This window comes from Cygnus olor, chromosome 5 (genome assembly GCF_009769625.2).
Source record: "Cygnus olor isolate bCygOlo1 chromosome 5, bCygOlo1.pri.v2, whole genome shotgun sequence".
Classification (NCBI taxonomy): Eukaryota; Metazoa; Chordata; class Aves; order Anseriformes; family Anatidae; genus Cygnus; species Cygnus olor.
The window spans coordinates 6,073,945-6,092,297 of NC_049173.1; the positions used below are offsets into that span (position 1 = coordinate 6,073,945).

The window sequence follows — 18,353 nt, forward strand, 5'->3', positions numbered from 1 at the left end:
TCCTGTGATAGCTTAAAAAAACATGATGTTCACGTTGCAAACATCACGTTATAGGAAGGTATGGATGGGTATTATTTAAACCATAGTTGGCAAGGCATTTCAGCATCTGTCTCAACCCATCCTTACTCAGTGAAGTGCTTAACTATGTTTTAAACAATATGCATGCACTTACATGTCTTTGGGCTCAGTGGGACATGATCTGTAAAGTACATGCTTTATTTATTTATTTTTCTGAAGATAGGCCTGTGACAATAATCTGAGTAAGCTGTTTACTTTTAAGAATTAGTTTTGCAGTAGTGAATTATACATCTTCCTTAGGTTCAGGTGATCTAGACAAGTTCTACAGTTACAAGAAGACATAGTTATAACTTGGTTATATTTCTGAAACAAATAAATAATTTTGGCCTACTACCAAAGTATTAGTAACTGTGATACTTTATATTTTTTCTAGGTTCACTGTAAAAGACTTGCAGAGCTTTCTAACTGTCTTATGATATATCAGCTGTATATGTCCAATACTATAGGCACTGCCATGATCACAGAGCAAGACTATGAAAAATTATTTCCATTGAGTAACGATTGGCTTATTAAACGGGGGAAAACAAACAAACAGAATTTTTATAAACCCTGCCTAGTCTTAGGTCTTTTAATCCATATGTAATTACATAAATAAAAGTGGTCTCAAATTCTGAAGATCTAAGTGTCCCCATTCTATTCTGTTTAAACACTTAGAGCAAGTTCTCTACTGGTTTTGTTAACTGCATTCTTCTATGTTTCATGATAGGTAGATCACAGTCTTCACGATTATAGACTTGGAAGTGGCAAAACTAAGGCAGAACCAGTCATTAACAAATACTAGAATCATATAATGGTTTGGGCTGGAAGGGAAGGGACCTTAAAGATCATCTAGTTCCAACCCCCTGCCACAGGCAGGGACACCTTCCCCTGTATACATAGCATACCATATACTATAACAGGTAAGAGTAGTTTGGTTGCTTTAAGCATGAATTACAGCCAACAATGCATACAGAAGATGTGCAGGGCCTATGGGTTACTGTGCTTAAGCCTTTTCTGTACACTTTCTGTCTGACAGCTATATACATTGTTAGTTGTGTGAGGCGTTGCCAATTTTTTGCCAGTCAAGCTTTTCCTACATAGCTCGTTGGTCTCTCATTTCTTTCTAAGGTCTAAAATCACTTTCTTTGTTAAGTCTGAATGAACCAGGTTCCAGCAGGTCTGACAACACAACATTGCCAAGAGAACTTCAGTATAAAATGGGTAAACTTTTCACAGATTTATGGGTGAAGTGCTTCCTCTTTGATTGTTCACAAGGGGGCCTCAGATGACTTGGTGCCAGCCCCGGTAATAATACTGTGAGCATGGGTGTGAATATTTTCCACAGTACTGTGATGCAATTTCTTTGATCCGTGTTATAGTAAATAAAGCTCCAGTGCAATTAGCTGAGATTATTTCAGCGTCTGTGTAAAACATAAATTTGAAAAATGCTCTTGCTTCAGTATATTATTTATGTAGGTACGGTAACATTTCAATGAGCAACAAAAAACAGAGTAGCACTGTGTTTCCTTTTCCAGTATTTCTTCTTCCAGTGTGAGCAAACCAAACAACTTCTACAGAGACAAGCTCTTTCTTTTGTTTAGGAAAACAAAATTTTAGGGAGAGTCCATCATAAAATGAGTGCAAGTGAATTAAGGCCAGTTTTGACTCCATGCTATCTGTATCAGAATACTACTTCTGCCATAGGTTTAGTGTTGCTGTAAGAGGAGACTAACAAATGCACATCAAGGCTGACACCACCCCATGTAAATGTAACTGAGTGCTGAAAATATTTCTTACATAAATCTGTCTGGTCAGACAGTGGATATATCCACGTTTTCCACAGTTTCTGTTTTATATCTGTTTCAACTGTAAGTTATTTAAAAAAAAAAAAAAAAGTACTCTCTTTTGTAATAAAATTTACTGAAAACTTAACAATATACCCTGTGTAAAGGACATCTATTCAAACCCTTTAAATGAGAGGAATCATTTTGTTCTGACACCGATTTGAGGTATAATTCTGCTCTCAGTACGTCTGGGATTTTTTTTCCTACTGCATACAAAGAGCACAAGCTCTCTCCTTTATGCCCCAGAATTAGCTTCTTGAGTTCAGGTCTCTGTTTCTTTGTGCATTTATGTCTTCGCATTCCTAGCTACCCTAATCTCTTCTCATTTCAGCTTTTAGCATGTAGTTCAATCTTCATGTTTTTCACGTATAGCCCCTTCTCCCTGCCTTCCTACTCTGGCCAGAGACTTGAAGGTAATAATACCCATCTTTTCTTACTTCAAATCTCTCCTTAATTTGACTTATTCCTTCCATCCATTTCATTTCATTCTGTTTAGTTAAGATTTTGTGTGTGAACCTGCACCCGTTCAAAACCTGGAGTCTATAAATGTAAACAAATTCTAAATAGGACAAGCTGAACTGCTGTATCTTCTATCTATTTTAAAAAACAATAATTAAAACTGTTGATACTGCTTTGTTGGCCACTGCATTACAGTTTAGTACAACCTGTTCCCAAGCAACAATAGGTAAACCACAGAAATCACTTTTTTTGGCCAGACTAAGCTACATCTATACTAGTAGGTCAAACAGGGCCAAGGCATAGAGTTATGCACTGGCACGTGACCATCCATGCTTTTAAACTGTTGTCACGGTTCATGGTATGGCTTGCCCACACACACTCTCCCAAACAACGTGGGGTTTGTCTGAGGGGCATCAGCTACAGACACAAACCAGGTCCAGCCTGAAGGCCTCAGAACCAGTCAACAGGCTGTTCAACTTACTAGCAGAGGCATAGCAAAGATGGTTACACAAGTCTTTGAAACCATCTATTTAAGCAAACCCTATGTTAAAATGGTGAAACTATAAATCATTCTTTTCTTCTCTCTTCTCCCTATACCTCATTGCTTCCTCCACTAGAAAAAAATACATAGGTAGCAAACAAAATATCTGACAACAACAGATCATCATAGAAAAATACAAAATTGTAATATACACAGTGGCAGCCAGGACAAATATAGGAAGCATCTACAGACAGAAGTAGATGACCCCTGGTTGTTGGTCACTCACTTTTTGTGGCATCCTTTGGGAAGGACTTTCTCAATATAAGAAGCTAGAGACATTTTCTACCCTCTCACCATTGTGACATTTGGTTTGAAGCTATAAAACTCTGCAGTGATCCCAGCTGCCTGCAGCTATACTTGGCCCTGTCCTTCTTCCAGATTTCACATCCATGGCTTTTCAAGTGGATTATAAACAACTTGGCTTTTGTTTTCAAAGTGCTTGGCGTGCTTTTACTGACACCTACATTAAAAGGCTAAAAAGACCGTTTGCTCCTAAACAGTTCCTGCACATCAAGTTTCCATCAATGCCCTAACTGGATATTTGAACTTGACTTCAGTATTCCAGATATGTTATGCAGGTTCATCACATAATAGTGAATTTTATTCAAAAGTTTAAGATGAGAACTGATTGCATCAGTTCTGCTCCTTTAGACCACACTAATCTGAATTTTCTTCCTGTTTATTGACATTAAAAGCACATTTACGCAGAGAAATAATAAAAAGAGAAATCCAGAAAAACTCCAACCTTTTCTCCAAGACGTGTGCCATTTATATGAAGGTAAGACTTGTTTAGTATGATGTGAAAGTAATGGAGCCCAGAGTCCTTAAGCTGTATTATCCATTTACTTTTCATAACATACTTTCTTTGGTTTACATTAAGGGTTGTGACTAAATTGTCTGTGTTTATGTAAATACCAAAAATACAGAACATGTTCAGGTTAAACTACATCTGATGTTAATGCTGTTTTGTTTGTGTGACATTACTGCTATGCAATTCATCACAATTATTCAAAGAAAATATTAAAAGTCAAGATACAAATATATGAATGACTTTTCCTGAGAGAACTAGGTATAGGTAAAAGTTAGGATATACCTAAAGGTTAGAACACAACAAGTTATCTGAATATATCATATCCAGGTAAGTGAGGGGAAAGTAAGTATTTCATGTTTTTCTTTTTTAAAAAACGACTCTTTTTTTTTTCTTTTCTTGATATGGGACAAATCTTTTGTGTTGGTGAAGAGCAAGGCATTATCTTCAATATTTACATTCTGATTCGTAGATCCCTGTTCTGTTTCTATCATCCTGGGCTGGGTTCCAGCGTCACCAAAGTCAATGGAAAGATATGGGCCCCATTTTCCACATTTAGAATTTTTCAAATATATACATAGATATATAAAGCAATATTTATTCAACTTAAATCTGTTCTAATCAATCTAGAAAGACTTCTTTCTGTCTGGGCTCTCTCATTGCACTAGTACTGAAAAGACTACTAACGCAGGGAACTAGTGAAAACTTTCTCTCTTGGAACATTTAATATTAAGTGAGGGACAGCAAGAGGAAATTAAGGTGGTGTCCAAAAGGCTGATTCTGCAGAGCTTAGTCTCCCTGAGCAGCCTGCGATAGCAGAAACAAACTCCGTTGTGGGGGTGGCCAGGGAGCATGAAGCAGGAGCCTGCTCTGAATCCTGCACTCTTCCTCTATCTCCTTACACAGAGGTCACTTACAGAGTAGCTTCCTGCATTAAAGCTAGAACCTGTGAAAGTCTCCCAAATCCCATGAAAAGATATTTCAGGGAACCTGTCCTTTAGTAGCCAATGACAGATCAGATAACTAAAATTCCTTTCCTAATCAAAAGTATGATTTTTTCTTAATTCTTAGTAACACTTTTTTTTTTTTTTTTTACAGTCTCTTAATAGTGTAATTTGCCTGGTGATCTAGTTTCCCTTTATTTTCATTAATGAAATATTCTTCTTTGGTTTCAGAAGAGCTCTAATTTAAAATTTGCTTCTCTTTTTTTTTTTTTTTTTACTTTCATATTGTCAACAGTTTCAGTACAAATCTGGGAATGGGATTTGCTCTCTAACTCAGGCACCCTCTGCTGGTCTTCCCAAAGCAAAACACAAAATATTAGAATCTTCATCCACAACAATGGGTTTTCAGAGAAAAAAAAAATCCAAATTTTTGTGTTTCTAAACCTTTTACTACCAGGATATAAATTACAAGGAAGACCAGCTTTAGGGCTGTAAACTCAGTGTGTGTGAAGTGTTCTAATGAATTCAAGAAAATAATTGCATAATCAAGCATGTGAACCTGTGGAATTTATCGGGCAAAAAGTCCAAAAGTGAACATGGCCTAAGAAGCTGTTCACAGTCTGACCTGGCTCTTAGCAGAAACCTGTGACTGGCATTTTAATGACAGCGTTGTGTAGGGAGCTCTAGAAGCATACACTACCATGGACTCTCTTTCTCTGTGTATCTTAGTTAGCAAAAATCATAGATAGTAGTCCTGCATAGATCATACATATTTTAAGGGGGTAAATAGCTAAGAGAATATAGTGGGTAAAATAGCTTCCATTCCAGCTACACAATAAAACAGAGAGCTGACATCATTATTCATCTGAGAAAATCCCTCGACATCAGAGAAGTAAATTAGAGCGCAGTGCTTTCTTAACCTACTGAAGGGTAGAACATGCTGGTGCTAGGAGAGGTTCACCTATTCCACTTTCTGAATTCAACTTTTACTTGACATTAAGCTTCAGTGCAAGGAACCTGGTGCTCTGTTGCAGATCTGTCAGTTTTCAGTATATGACAGCACACGTGTCAACCCAGAGAGGATCAGCAGAGTTGCAAAAGATGATATCTTATTTTGCATAGCTGAGTTTTTTAATGATGTTAACAAGCATTTTAGATGTCACAGCAATGAGCAAGATACTAACCTAAATAGAAGTCAAGTCAGCAGCCTCCTGCTATCCTTCCTGGGTAAGTAATTCTTCATCATGCTGGAGAAAGTGCAGTGGATGGCCACCATGACGAAGACAGACTCAGAGAGCTGGCTTTGTTCAGCTGTAAGAAGAGAAAGATAAGGGCAGATTTTATTGCTGTCTTCAAGTGCCTGACAGGATATAGAGAAGACAGAGACAGGCTCTTCTCAGGAGTACCTTGTGATAAGCAAAGAGACAATAGACACAACTCAAAACACATGAAATTCTGATTGGAAACACTGAAACATGCCCAGAGAGGTGAAATTTCCAGCCTCAGAGATATTCTAAACTCAGATGAACAAAGAGTTCAGCAACCCCATCATGTAGGACCTGCTTTGAGCCAGAGGTTGGACTAGATGACCTCCAGAAGTCCCTTCCAGCCAAAATTATTCTATGATTTTATGATGACTACTGTATTGTTAATCCATTTTAAAGTGATGAAAATCATTTTGACACTACTAATGCTTCCCCAAGCAAGTAAGAAATTTAAATTCAATCCAGACTCACTGAAGTTAGTGGGAATCTTTATTAATAATCTATATTAACTAGAAAGGCACTGGATCAACTTCAACACTTTTAAGATTTGCATTCAGAAAAGATCCTAAATTTTATTTTTGAAGACAGCATCAGGGTATTGTTTTTGTTTGTTTTTTTTCTTTGGGTTACTCAGTAGCAGCTAGATGAGCTTGAAGCATTCCACAACCACTATCTTTGAGTGTTCACAGATTTTACCTAGAGAATGAGTAGCAGATTGAAGTGTTTGCTCAGTGCTCTGAAGGTATGTCACTGCTTTTCAGTTTGCGCTTGCAGGAATATTCCTATTTGCTAACTGTTATTGGTAATGAGCCTCTCACCTAAGTTGGGTTCAGCTCAGGTCAACTGCTGCTTTCACGTTGAGACAGCGTCTATATTAATTGAAATTTATGTCATAGAAGGGCAAACTTGTGACCTCTGTAGAGTGAGCTAATGACTCCCATCCAGTATTCAGCTGACTGCCATGAATTAGCATCACCAATGCTTTCCCTTTTTACCTCATCATTTTTCTCATCTTTGCAAGGCAAGCTTTTTTCATCTTCTTTATCTCATCTCTTACAAGAGATTATATTATTTATTTTGAGCATAAGACAGAGTAAAACAACCCAAGGGAGGAATTAGAATGCAACATGATAAATGTCGGATACTAGCCAATTATTTTGATTATTCCTACAAAGGATTAATAATATATATGTTTATAAAAATATAGTGTAGGACTTTACACACACACAAATATAGTACAAACAGATATTTATCTATACAAATTCATAGGTGATCCACTACAATGAACGACAAGCAAGAAAACAAACATATTTCAAACACCTAAAAGAAATCACATTGCCAAATCTCTTAAGAAGCAGTTGGACTCCAAGACCATTGGACCAACGGAAATTTCCTGAGAAGAAAGGATACCATTCTGTTTAGTCATTCATGTCTTGAGTTACACTCTGATATGAAACTGCACCACATTATTTGCAGTAGACATTAAATGTTTTTACAAAAGAACATAAGCTAATGTGTCCTGCCTTATGAGATCTTCCTTCCCTGATAGGTTCCTTCTCCTGAAACTGAGCTTGAACTGTACAACATGGAGGTGCTTTTTTAATAATCACCCCTATTGCTTTGCTAATATTTTTTTCTGCTCCATCCCTGGAGAAACACACGACGGGGGTAGGGGTTGACTTAAAAATGCTAAAAATTGAAATTACTAGAAGTTGTTTGGCTTTCCTAAGAAAACCGTCACATCCGGCTTTGATCTCACATCCATTTTTATTACGTCCCTTATACGAGCGAACATGAAACAGTGTCTTACTTCGTACAATTGTACCACATCAGCATCTACGTAATCAAACTAAATTTAAACCTTAGTTATGCTGTCAGCTAAAAAGGGCATAAGTGGCAAAATCCAGCTTCAGAAGCATATTTTCCTTTCAATCTTGGATTCTGCAGAATCTTTGGTACTACGTAAACCTGCTTTGCAAAATACTAAGCAACGTTCAGATGTCAATATCTCCAGACCTTGGCTATTTGATTCTGACATGTTGGTTTTAAATAATCTCCAGCTTAATGTGACTAACTGATGCACATAAAAACTGATCTCCTCAGCTGTGTCTCAGCTAACAGGCTTGTTAAAGGAGACAACTGAATGAACAGATTTGTGTGAATAAATGTAGCAAAAAGCAAGCTGTGTTTGGTTGTACAAAGAAGGCAACTAGATATGGCTACTGAAAGAAGAAAAGGACGAGTAGCAGAAAAAATGGAGTTTATGGAATACGATTCTCCTCCACATCTGGAAGTTCCCATCTTCACTGATTCTCAGAGTCTATGCTTGAATGTTAATAATTATAAAAGTCTAAGAGCATCGTAAGATTCCCAATGACTCAGTATGAAGTATTCTTCCACATCAACAGTCTGACATGCACTTTCAGCAGTGATTGCTAAGCTAATTTTTAGGTTGAACAACTGACAATTGTAGGAAGCCCACTAAAATTGGCTGGGACAACAGCCGTTTTTACAACATGCTAATGACGAAGGGTTTGATCCTGCAACACTGAGGTCAATGGAAGCTTTGTCACTGACTTCAGTGAAGATACAGGCCTTCATGCACGGACTACTAATGGAAAATGAAAACAGCAACTTACATACACCCTCACATTTTTAAAATAGAAAAACTATCCACTGAATGAAATAGTCTAAAGCCAAGTTGATAAAATATTCTGATTGTTCTGTACTTCATAGCTTGTCTTACGGGAAAAAAAAAAAAGAAAAAAACATTAAGAAAATTAAACTTTCAGCAACTGAAGACAAAACTTTGTAGATATTCACCACTGGCAGATGAAGATTCACTAAAGTGCAGCCCCTTCAGATTGGAAAGAACTGGAGAAAGGTGTCTGTGTTGGAGTCGTGTCATGTGTGAATTAGGCCAAGCTTTCAGGACACTTAAAATCAACTTCAGGTTTTGACTACTGTTGCTTTAAGTTGTTTCACAGTTTCTGTGTTGAAGAGTAATGCAGATGATCCCAGTGAGACCATTTCCATCATACAATCACGAATCTGGTAGATAGCACAGGCAACAAAATGGATCGGCATACGCTGGTCTGCCATGCCAGCACCTCTTCTGACACCAAACACATCTTTTTTGTCACTGTTAGTAGAGCAGGCTCATGACACACTGCTTTTCTGTTGAGACTTTTCCACTTCAACCACCAAGGCAGATAAGGTTGAAATGGGAGGGAAAAATAAAACCGTATACAAATGTTTTTTTTTTTCCTAATTTTTCATTTTCTTAAAATATTTGTAGACTGTACTGACATTATTTTCTAATTTCCCTATTTCACATGAAAAGCAGGCTTTGCTTACCACCAGCTCTTCAGCGATATTTTGCTATAGGTAGACGGAGCCATGTGTAACAAAGGTGATTTGCTCTGAGAACCTTCCTGACTAACTGCATTTATCCTCCTGAGCTGCCTGATTTTTTGTCATCTTCTTTTGTGTAAGCTTTGGACTTTGGGAGAAACTGGGACATGTGATGCCTTTCCTGTATTTCACATACAAAAAAATCCATTTCTGAAATGACTTTCTTATTGACAACAGAGCACAGTGCTGCTTGTACTGAAAATGAAACTTGCTTCCCTAATTAAATGACTTGTTTCTTCACTTAAAACTGGCCTTTACATAACATAACAAAAATGCATTATTTAGGAAGTACAGAAAATGCGTTGCACATTGAGAACTTGTAAGAGCAAAGGACAAAGATTCAGAGTCACAGCTGTCAGTCTGGCATCTCCAGCAAGATTTTCTTCTGAGCGAAGGAAAATAGAGGGAGTGTTACTGAACTTCTGAATCTCATGTGTTTAGTCAGCTGCCACAGTAGTGTCCAATGCTAGTATTAAATCCGGAAATTGTTGTATAGAGCAATCAAATAAGACCAAAATCTCTATCTATGAAGACCAAATCTCTATCGCAGAGGTTTCCTGCACAAGGCCATAGCTCCCAAGCCTTTCATAGCCAAGCTCTGTTTGGGAAAGCCAACCACATCCCATAGCAGCACAATAACCCTAGCCAGCACAGTCCAACAAGACTTGGTGGCCCAGGCCTGCCTTAGTGGCTGGGAGCCACTGGCTGATGGCTGAAATGGAATAGGAAAGATTCAAAATACGCTTTTTTATTTGAATTTGGAGTGTAAGTGTAAGGGTGATGCCTAATGAATACTGACAAATAAGAAATTTACAAATAGAATATGAAGAGTTGGAGAAAAAGGGGGACAAAAATAGTAACAATATTCTAGAATAAAACTTTATATTAATTTTTAATATTAAAGCGTTTTCCCTCTATTGACAGTTACTCTGCTTTGCTTTTGCTGATTTTCCTGAACTGCACGTTACTTCCATCAGTAAATGCCCACCAGAAAAATAAAACTCATCACTGAGAATTGTTTTTTTTTCCTGTTAAGCTACAATCAGAAAACAATGTTGTGATGCCTTAATGATTTTGTAGATTGCAAAGTACTAGTATTTGTCTTTACAAAATGTCCTTGCTGTTTAAACGTTTTTAGAAACTATCAAGAGAGCATAAATCTTCAGGCAAAGTGTGGCAGTTTGTTTAGCCCTTCTCAAGACTCCAGCAGAAAGCAAATTATATCAGAACTGCTGCACTTTGAGAATGCAGGATTTTTGCATACCACGTTCTTCAGAAGTTCAAAGTCTTTCTGACATCTTTCAGATAAATTCAGTCTGGATACAGGATACACTCTAGGTGTGCGCTTTTGATGATTTAAACATCATGTGATTATTAATCATAGCTACAGCACTGGGATTTTATGGAGTTCCCAATGGCACAGCTGCCTGAACAGATACCTACAGATGTCATCACACCAGGGTGTTGCAGCAATAGTTCTCAGAAGATGTAAAGCCTGCAGCATAGTCGTCTAGCTGGCTTTCGGATTCTAAAAATAGGTAGAGCCCATTGGAGAAGAGATGGGGCAGGGCATGGGTACTTCACAAGCCAAGTATGAAGATCCGGCAAGTTCGAGATCACAGTATTACAGGCTAGGCATATTAGCATGAAGATTTGTATTAGATCACCTCCGAGCACCATGGCTAATTAATTCATTCGAGCCATCTAAAAGTTAAGCACTTAGTCTAGGTTGTCATCTCAGCTTCTTCTGTAGTCAGAGAAACTGCAGGAGAGGAAAAGTCACCTCCAGCAGGCAGCTCGCTCAGCCGGCTGCAGACACCAGTGTAAGCACAGCAGCAGAGCTGTCTGAAGGTGCCTGCCTCCTGCCGCTGATTCAAGGCAGCCTGGACAACAGCTTGACTACACCTCTATTATTTAAATGAGTATTACTAAGTGATACAAAACCTATTCTAAATAAAATATAAATCTACAGTCTACCAGCTGTTTAGGCTGCAAAGTAACTTCAGATATATTATCTCCCATCTATGCCAAATATTTGTGGCAGACAGAAGGAGAAAGAGTGAAGATAATTAAGGGAAGCTGAAAAAATAAGGCTCTCTCCTTTTCCCAACACGTTGGACAAACCACAATGTGAGACACCGAAAGAAGTGCAGCTTTTTCACTTGGGGGATCAAGAAATTGAAATCATGCAACACGACAATAAATATTTGCACTAGCTGTCCCCTCTCTAAAGAACGTAAAAACTTCTGATAACTCACGTTTTTGTAATACAAAAAGTTTAACCAGAACTCCAACTATCATTAAAACTAAAAGAATTAAAAGGAACAGTGGCAATACCAACCTGCAGACTATGGCAGCCTCCTACATAATACGCCCATTACAATGGGAATGGATCCCAAAAGGCCGTTACATCAGCACGTGGTCCCAGTAGCAACTGCAGTGCTCTACTCTGGTTTTTATGAAATGATGTCACAGAGAACAGCCTCCTTGATCAAAGTGTAGAATTTTCTCAGTTGGCAGTTTTAGGGAATACACTGGACAAAATCATCTTCCTGCCTGCAGTAATCAAGTGTGCATAGTTGGATAATATCTATTATTTAGATAGATATTTTAAAATATTCTTGGTAAAAACATCCATCTAAATAGTTTTTAAAAGCTGTAACCTGAAGCAGAAAAACATTATCTAAAATATACATTGGAGCAGCATGTCATTTTAAATATGCTTTCTTAAGCTAATCAAAATTCCTTGTTCCCAACAATGAAACCTGATTCTTCTCAATAATCCAGGCATACCTGATGATGCAGTGCTGAAGGAGTTTCACAACGATTCTTGTTACTGTCTCCTTGACTGTGGAGCCAATGTTTTCAGTGACTACAGGTCCCAGTCATCTGTACCCAGTCTTGATGTCTTACTAAAGGGAAAATGAAGAGTTGTATGCTGGGAGATGTAGTCTTATCAGCTACAAATATGCATGGAAATACGTTACACACAACTCTGTTTCATCTTACTTAAATGTGATGCTTGCATTTCTTGTAACTATTGATTGCCATTGCTTGTATAACTGGCCAGGCAAAACTAGCAAACTAAGTAAAAGTTACACTTTAAGAAAACACTGTCATAATTTGACTCCATCCAATTTCCCAAGAAAAACAAAAACAGAAGATGGCAGGAGCAAACTCTGCTGTCATTCCATTCCTGTGCCTTAAATCTAGGGCATCACTAAAAAGCTAGGCCAGGTTTTTGTTCACTTACTTTTTTTAATGCAAAAATGCAGGTACAGGTAACACCAAATAGAATCCAATAACATCTGCAACTGCATATAATTCAAAGTGTTAGGAGAGATTTATTAAAGTGTAAAAGGAGGGTGAACATTATTAAATTTATGTTTAAGTGCAGAGCTTCAAGAAGCATGACTGTATATGTACATCAGCACGTATATTCTGGAAAAATTTTGTGTAACCTTTACTCTGACTATATTGTAGAAGTGTTGAGAAAAAAAAAAAAAAGAAAAATGCAGGTTTTCAAATCTGAACTGCATCAAAAATTTATAACTAATTGCCTTTGAATACCAACAGGAAATTCCAAATAGCATTGATGAAGGTTATGGGAATTTCTCTGTGACCTTCCAAAAATCTCCCCTTGAGGAATAGGCTTCATATATTCTGCTCCCACCTCCAATATATTTTTGGGATATTGCAGTTAAGCTTCCCTAAAGGTTTGTTTAACGACTCATGGTGCATTTTACTGCAACTTAAAGGCCTGAAATAGTTCAAACAACACTGAGCACTGCCGAGCGGCATTCATGCTCGCATTCATGCTCGTGCTAACATGATTAGGATGAATAGAGTAAGATCAGGTCCAAACGTACCATTCCCTCACAGTCAGCAATGGAAACTGGAGATTTTGTATCACGCTGAGACATAGTAAGTTTATCTGTTACAGAAAACCCTACAACCATGAGGTTTTGTTACAGTTGTTACAGCTTTTCCAGCCCTCTCTGGGTGAGGCTTTTCTGTTTTTGTAGGTCTTATCTGCCTAAGAGCCCTCAATTAACTGCCCTCGGTAGCTGGCGCAGGCTGGTTGAAGCTACACTGATTGTTACCTACAATGGCCAGAGGAAGCTAACCGGCAATTTGAGGGCTTTCCAAACGTTCAGTGTAGAAAAACCTTCACATATGGCTGTGCGCTCCGGTTACTGTCAAATATGGAAACCATCTAGTCAACCTTCCTGATTCTTCAGCTAAGCGCCCTCTTCAGCTAAGCGCCCACTTCAGCCATTCCTTCTCCACGGGCTCAAAAAACCAGCCCGCATCCCTAACCCTCCCCTTCCAAGTAGTCCTTCCCACATCCACTCCACCTCTTAAAATCCTCAGCTCGGGGTTTAACCGCGGCTCGCTGGAATTAGCCGCACACGGCGTTCCCCGCAGAGCCAGCCAGGATCCCAGCAGCCCTCCCCCGCCGCATCCACCTCCCCTCTCCTCGGCATGGCTCGCTAGGAGGGCGGCAGGGCCGGCAGCTGCTCCCGGGCGCCGGGAGCCCACGGCTGACTCCTCGCTGGTGGCAGAAGATGGGACAGGGCCGGGGAGAGGCGCCCGCGGAGGAGGTAGGGCCGGGGGAGCGGGCGGGCCGGCCCCGCAGTGTGCTGAGGGGAGCTGAACACCGCGGGGTTATGAAACGCGCCGGCCGCTTGCTAATAGGGATCCAGGGCTCTTTTTGCCGGCTTGTAGCGGGGGGGAGGCGCAGGGGATCGGTTTAGCCGGGTGGGGGCAACGGGTAAGGGGGCTTCCCTCAGAGCGGGCGGCCTCCCCTTCCCTCAGGGTGGGCGGCCCGGCCTCCCCTCAGGGGGGGCAGCCTTCCCTCCCTCAGGGGGGCTTTCATCTCCTCAGGGCTGCCCCCTCAGCCCGCCCCCTCCTCAAGGAACCCCTCTAGGAGCCGGTGCCCGCTCCCTGAGGGAGCCCAGCGGCCGCCATCACCACCCCCAACGCAGCGCCTCCCGCCCGCTCCTCCCCACTCCCCTCAGGGCTCTGATGACGTCTTCCCCCCGAGCTCGCACATGCGCGCTGGGCCCGGCGCGGGGTGATGTAATACCCCCCCCCCCCGAACATCCGGGCGCCCCGCGTGCGCGCTCCCGCCTCCCCCCCCCCCCTTTTCCCCTGCAGCGTGCGCGCGCGCGCGGCGGCAGCGGCGGCGTCCGTTGCGGGGAGGTGGGGGGGGGGGTGAACGGGAGCAGCGGCGGCGCATGCGCAGAGGGGAGGGGGGAGGCGGCGCGCGTGCGCGAGAGCGGCGGGAGGCGGGTGGGCGCGGGCACGGGGCCGGGGCCGGGGGGGAGCCGAGCGGGAGGGGCCGGGGGCAGCGGGGCCGCCATGAGCGCTGCGCTCCCCCTGCGCACCGAGCCGCCCTCGGCAGCCGCCGCCTGCGAATGAAGTGAGGCGAGGCCGGGCCCCTTCCTCCTCCTCCTCCTCCTCCTTCTCCGTCTCCTCCTCCTCCTCGCCCGGCCTCCCCGCCGCGCACCTCGGAGAGCCGCCGGTGCCGTCTCCGCCGCGGCCCGGAGCCGGGTAAGTGGTGACGGGGGGGGGTGGTGAGAGACAGGGGCTGTGAGGGGGGCTCCGGGGCTGTGAGGGGACCCCCGAGGGTATGGGGACCCCCCCAGGGCTGTGAGGGGTCCCCAGGGCTGTGGGGGTCCCCGGGGGGGGACATGAGGAGGAGGAGGAGGAAGGCGAGCTGAGGTAGCAGCAGCAGCTCCTCTCCGTCCCCTCCCTGCTCCAGAGTTCATTTACCGAAGGTTATAAACAGCCTCCTCGCCCATCGCCGCCCGAGCCGTGGGGCACGCCGCTGGGAGCGCGAGGAAAAAACACCCACACCACACCAGCAGCACCAGCACCACGCATCTATTTATAAAGCACCCACCCTGTGCGGGTCGGAGCACCCAGCGCGCCCCGAGCGCTGGCATTGCCCCGCAGCTCGCCCTCGCCGACGCCTTTCGGGGTGGTTAAAGTTGGAGCGGGGCTTTGGGAACGGCGGCGTGAGCAAAGGTTGCTGGTGAGCTGTAATCTGTCACGGCCACGGTGGTAAAAGCGGAGGTAACAGGACGGTGTCCTCGATGGAAAAGTTGCCCGGCGATGTACGAGATAATTGGGCTCGCGTGCTACGTGTCGTAGTTCCCATCTAACCCTTTTATTACGTTAACTTGGGTTGTGGTAGCCACACAGCTCTAGGGCTGGCTGCGGGTCAGTCGTTTCAGGATAGATTTCACAGACATCCGTTCGATATATATTTGTTTTCATTTCATACAATTAAAACATTTCAGGGATGCGCTGTGCATGTGGCAAAACTCTGTTGTTGCAAAACTAACCAGTGCTTGTGAGGAACTACTTTGTCGTTGAGCTGTACCTTTTGTCAAGGGAGAAAACATTGGTGGTTCAGATGACCTGCGTGGTAACCTTAGGGCTGTGCATGGCATACGAAGGAAGTTTTGATTTTTAATTCTTTCAGGCAGAAGGCAGACTTAAAAGAGATCCTGAGAGCTGTAGGTTTAAGGCTCTCTTCCTCAGTGGTAGGTGACACGTTTTCCATGGATTGCGATGGATAACGTCAAAATAAGTAGAGTCACTCCATGAAGTCCTGGTTCTAACTCTGTAACGCTTTGCTGAGCCTGTACACACACTGCTTCGCTGCTTAGGTGGCTGGCAAAGGGTTAGTGAGGCACTAGTGAAATTAAAGACAACCGCTGTTACTCAGGACCCTGTGCGAATTGCCAAATTAACAGGAATTGAGCAAGTTCTACCCACATTTCTTCTCTGACAGCTTTGCTTTTAATACTATTCATGGGTTTTCTATGAATAAGATCAGAGACAGAGGGAAGGGGTGGGGAAAACATGGGTCAGGGAAGTTTTACATTTTCCCTGTCTGAGCAAAGGAAAGGTTTTGAAGAACAATTTTGGTAGGTACAGCAGCATTTCTCACAGGGATAGGGAGAGCTGCTCCTAAAGCTTTCCCCTCCAGGCCCGTATTTCTGGGCCTACATCTCGTGTAGGGGACTGCTGTAAAAGTAAAAGCCTTGCTGATGCCTTGTGCCAGTTATTAATGTTTTCCTCAGCCATATTCATCTGATAAAACCTCCTGATAAATGTAGCTCATACTGGAAAGAGCTGGTCTCTACTCTCACTCTTTTCTGGTAGAGCCACGTTTTTCTAGCGTGTTAGTCAAGGCCTAGCTCTGGTTAAAAGGTTTAGTCCTTCGGTTGGTGGTTGTCTGGTAAATATTCCCCTTGAGGTACAGCAGAAAACTATACCTGTTTTCCGAGTGCTTCGCTGCGTCTAGGTGAGCTCGAGATACTTTGTTGGAGCTGAGGAGCAGGGCTGGAAATGCCAAGGGACTGGTGAAGCTTGCAGGTCCAAACAAGCAGAACTCACTCGGTGCAATTTGAATTAAAGCAGAACACAAAAAAGTCTTTTCTATAAAATCGAGCTGGTTGCTTCTTATCTGGAGAGCAGCTTATACGGTGCAGTTGAGTCATTCTTGCTGAGAGAGCATTTTAAGAACTATCGTTAAAAAGCTCAGATATTTAACTTTGGCACAGTATAATTTGCAAACTTATGTAACTGGTATGTTTTTGAATGCAGCTGTCAATAAGATCTTATTGCACTTTTCCCTTTTTAGTGGAACTGGGAATATAAAGCAGCTGCTGTCACGGGATGACCTACATATAAGTCATTTATCAACGGTATATTTCTTACTAAAATATTGACATTAATATTGGCTTCATTTTCACCTGTTGAAGCCTATGCTAATGTCAAAATATTTTTACGTAATTGCAAGTTATTTACAGATAAGCAAGTTTTAGAATGGGAAGTGCTGTAAAATAACTATTCAGTTTGTCTCTGCAGACCTCAACTCATTTTAAAGACTTTAATGATGTTTGAAGTCAAGACAGTAGTGGCTTTAGCAGAGCTACACCTGAGCCATGCAACATTTCCTCATACTGTGGCACGTGGTTGTAATTGTTCTCCTCTCTTCTCTTAAACCATAGGTCACTTTTACTTTTTTTTTTAAACATTGGTGTATCTGTATCATCTGTAGCTCTTTTTAAATGATGTAACCTATAGTCATGTTTATCCTTTTTGAAAATTCAGCTGTTTCTGGATAGTACTTTGCTGTTGAAATCTTAACTGATACCTTTAGCTTTAGTCTAATGATCCAAATTTCAGTTAAAACTATCAGGATAAGAAATAAACTTCTCTAAAACTTAAATAGAGTTAACTGTGATGCTCATCGTTGAAAGCAAGACAAATTGCAAACTAAAGTTTACATCAAAAACAGGTAATGCCTGAATAAAAGCAGTGTTCTTAAGATCCAGGGAACATATATAAAATATAGTTTAAGAGCCAGTGTATAAAACAGTTGTTTCAGAAGGCTTCATCTATTTGAACCATGAAGTAGCATGGATCAGAGTGGTGATAGCATAATCTCTTTGTTTTTTGTTTTTTTACATTGCTCTTTTTCCTATCTGTCTGCGAAGGAACAATTTTAGATTTATTATGTTTCTAGAGTAAATCATTTAAATCTTAAGGCTTGCAAGAACATCTAGTCCAAGGAAATTGTAATCAGGGCAGAAGAAAAAAAAGCGAGATGCCATACTGAGGGAACAGACTGATTCTTGTTCCTGGATCGAGGTAGGATCCAGCTGAGTGCTGTAGGTGTTAAGGCAATGCTATAAGGGCTGCTTTTCTGAATTTCTACCTACCAAACTGTGCTCCGTGTTAAACCACCTACTAAGTTAAAGATGTCTGTCAAGTTTCTTCTTTTTGCATTTCTCTGTGTGTGTTTAAACTGAACAGGCCTTTGTTTTACTGGGTGCTCATTTAATTTTTTTTGTTGTTGTTTTCACATACCAGTAAAATTAACTAATGGATATTTCAGCTTGCTGCTGGAGTCTCCAGAACAGCGTGTTTATAAATATATCAAACAGTTGCTCAGATTTTTTAACAGCTCGTCTAAAAAGGTGTTCGTATGTGACCAAA

At 41.5% G+C, this 18,353-nt stretch overlaps 1 protein-coding gene and 1 long non-coding RNA gene across 9 annotated transcripts in view; one reads left to right on the forward strand and one right to left on the reverse strand.

Annotated features, from left to right (window-relative positions):
• Nucleotides 1–8,688: 8,688 nt before the first annotated feature.
• LOC121071509 lies at nt 8,689–13,461 on the reverse strand. 2 transcript variants are annotated; one of them, XR_005820642.1, is made up of 4 exons: nt 13,202–13,461; nt 12,126–12,244; nt 11,674–11,888; nt 8,689–11,094 (listed from the first exon to the last, which is right to left on the reverse strand). It is a non-coding gene; the product is annotated as an uncharacterized LOC121071509 (long non-coding RNA). The 2 variants fall into 2 exon arrangements; XR_005820641.1 differs by having other exon boundaries at nt 8,689–11,239.
• Nucleotides 13,462–13,605: 144 nt separating this feature from the next.
• The window catches only part of PPM1A (protein phosphatase, Mg2+/Mn2+ dependent 1A), a 28,650-nt gene continuing 23,902 nt past the window's right edge, over nt 13,606–18,353 (forward strand). For 2 of the 7 annotated variants that reach the window (XM_040559794.1, XM_040559799.1), the window contains exon 1: nt 13,722–13,936. The gene's annotated coding sequence lies outside the window, so the exon portion shown is untranslated. Of the gene's footprint in view, nt 13,937–14,621; nt 14,889–18,353 lie in introns of those variants that run through there. The other 5 variants (XM_040559792.1, XM_040559798.1, XM_040559797.1 and 2 more) reach the window with 4 other exon arrangements.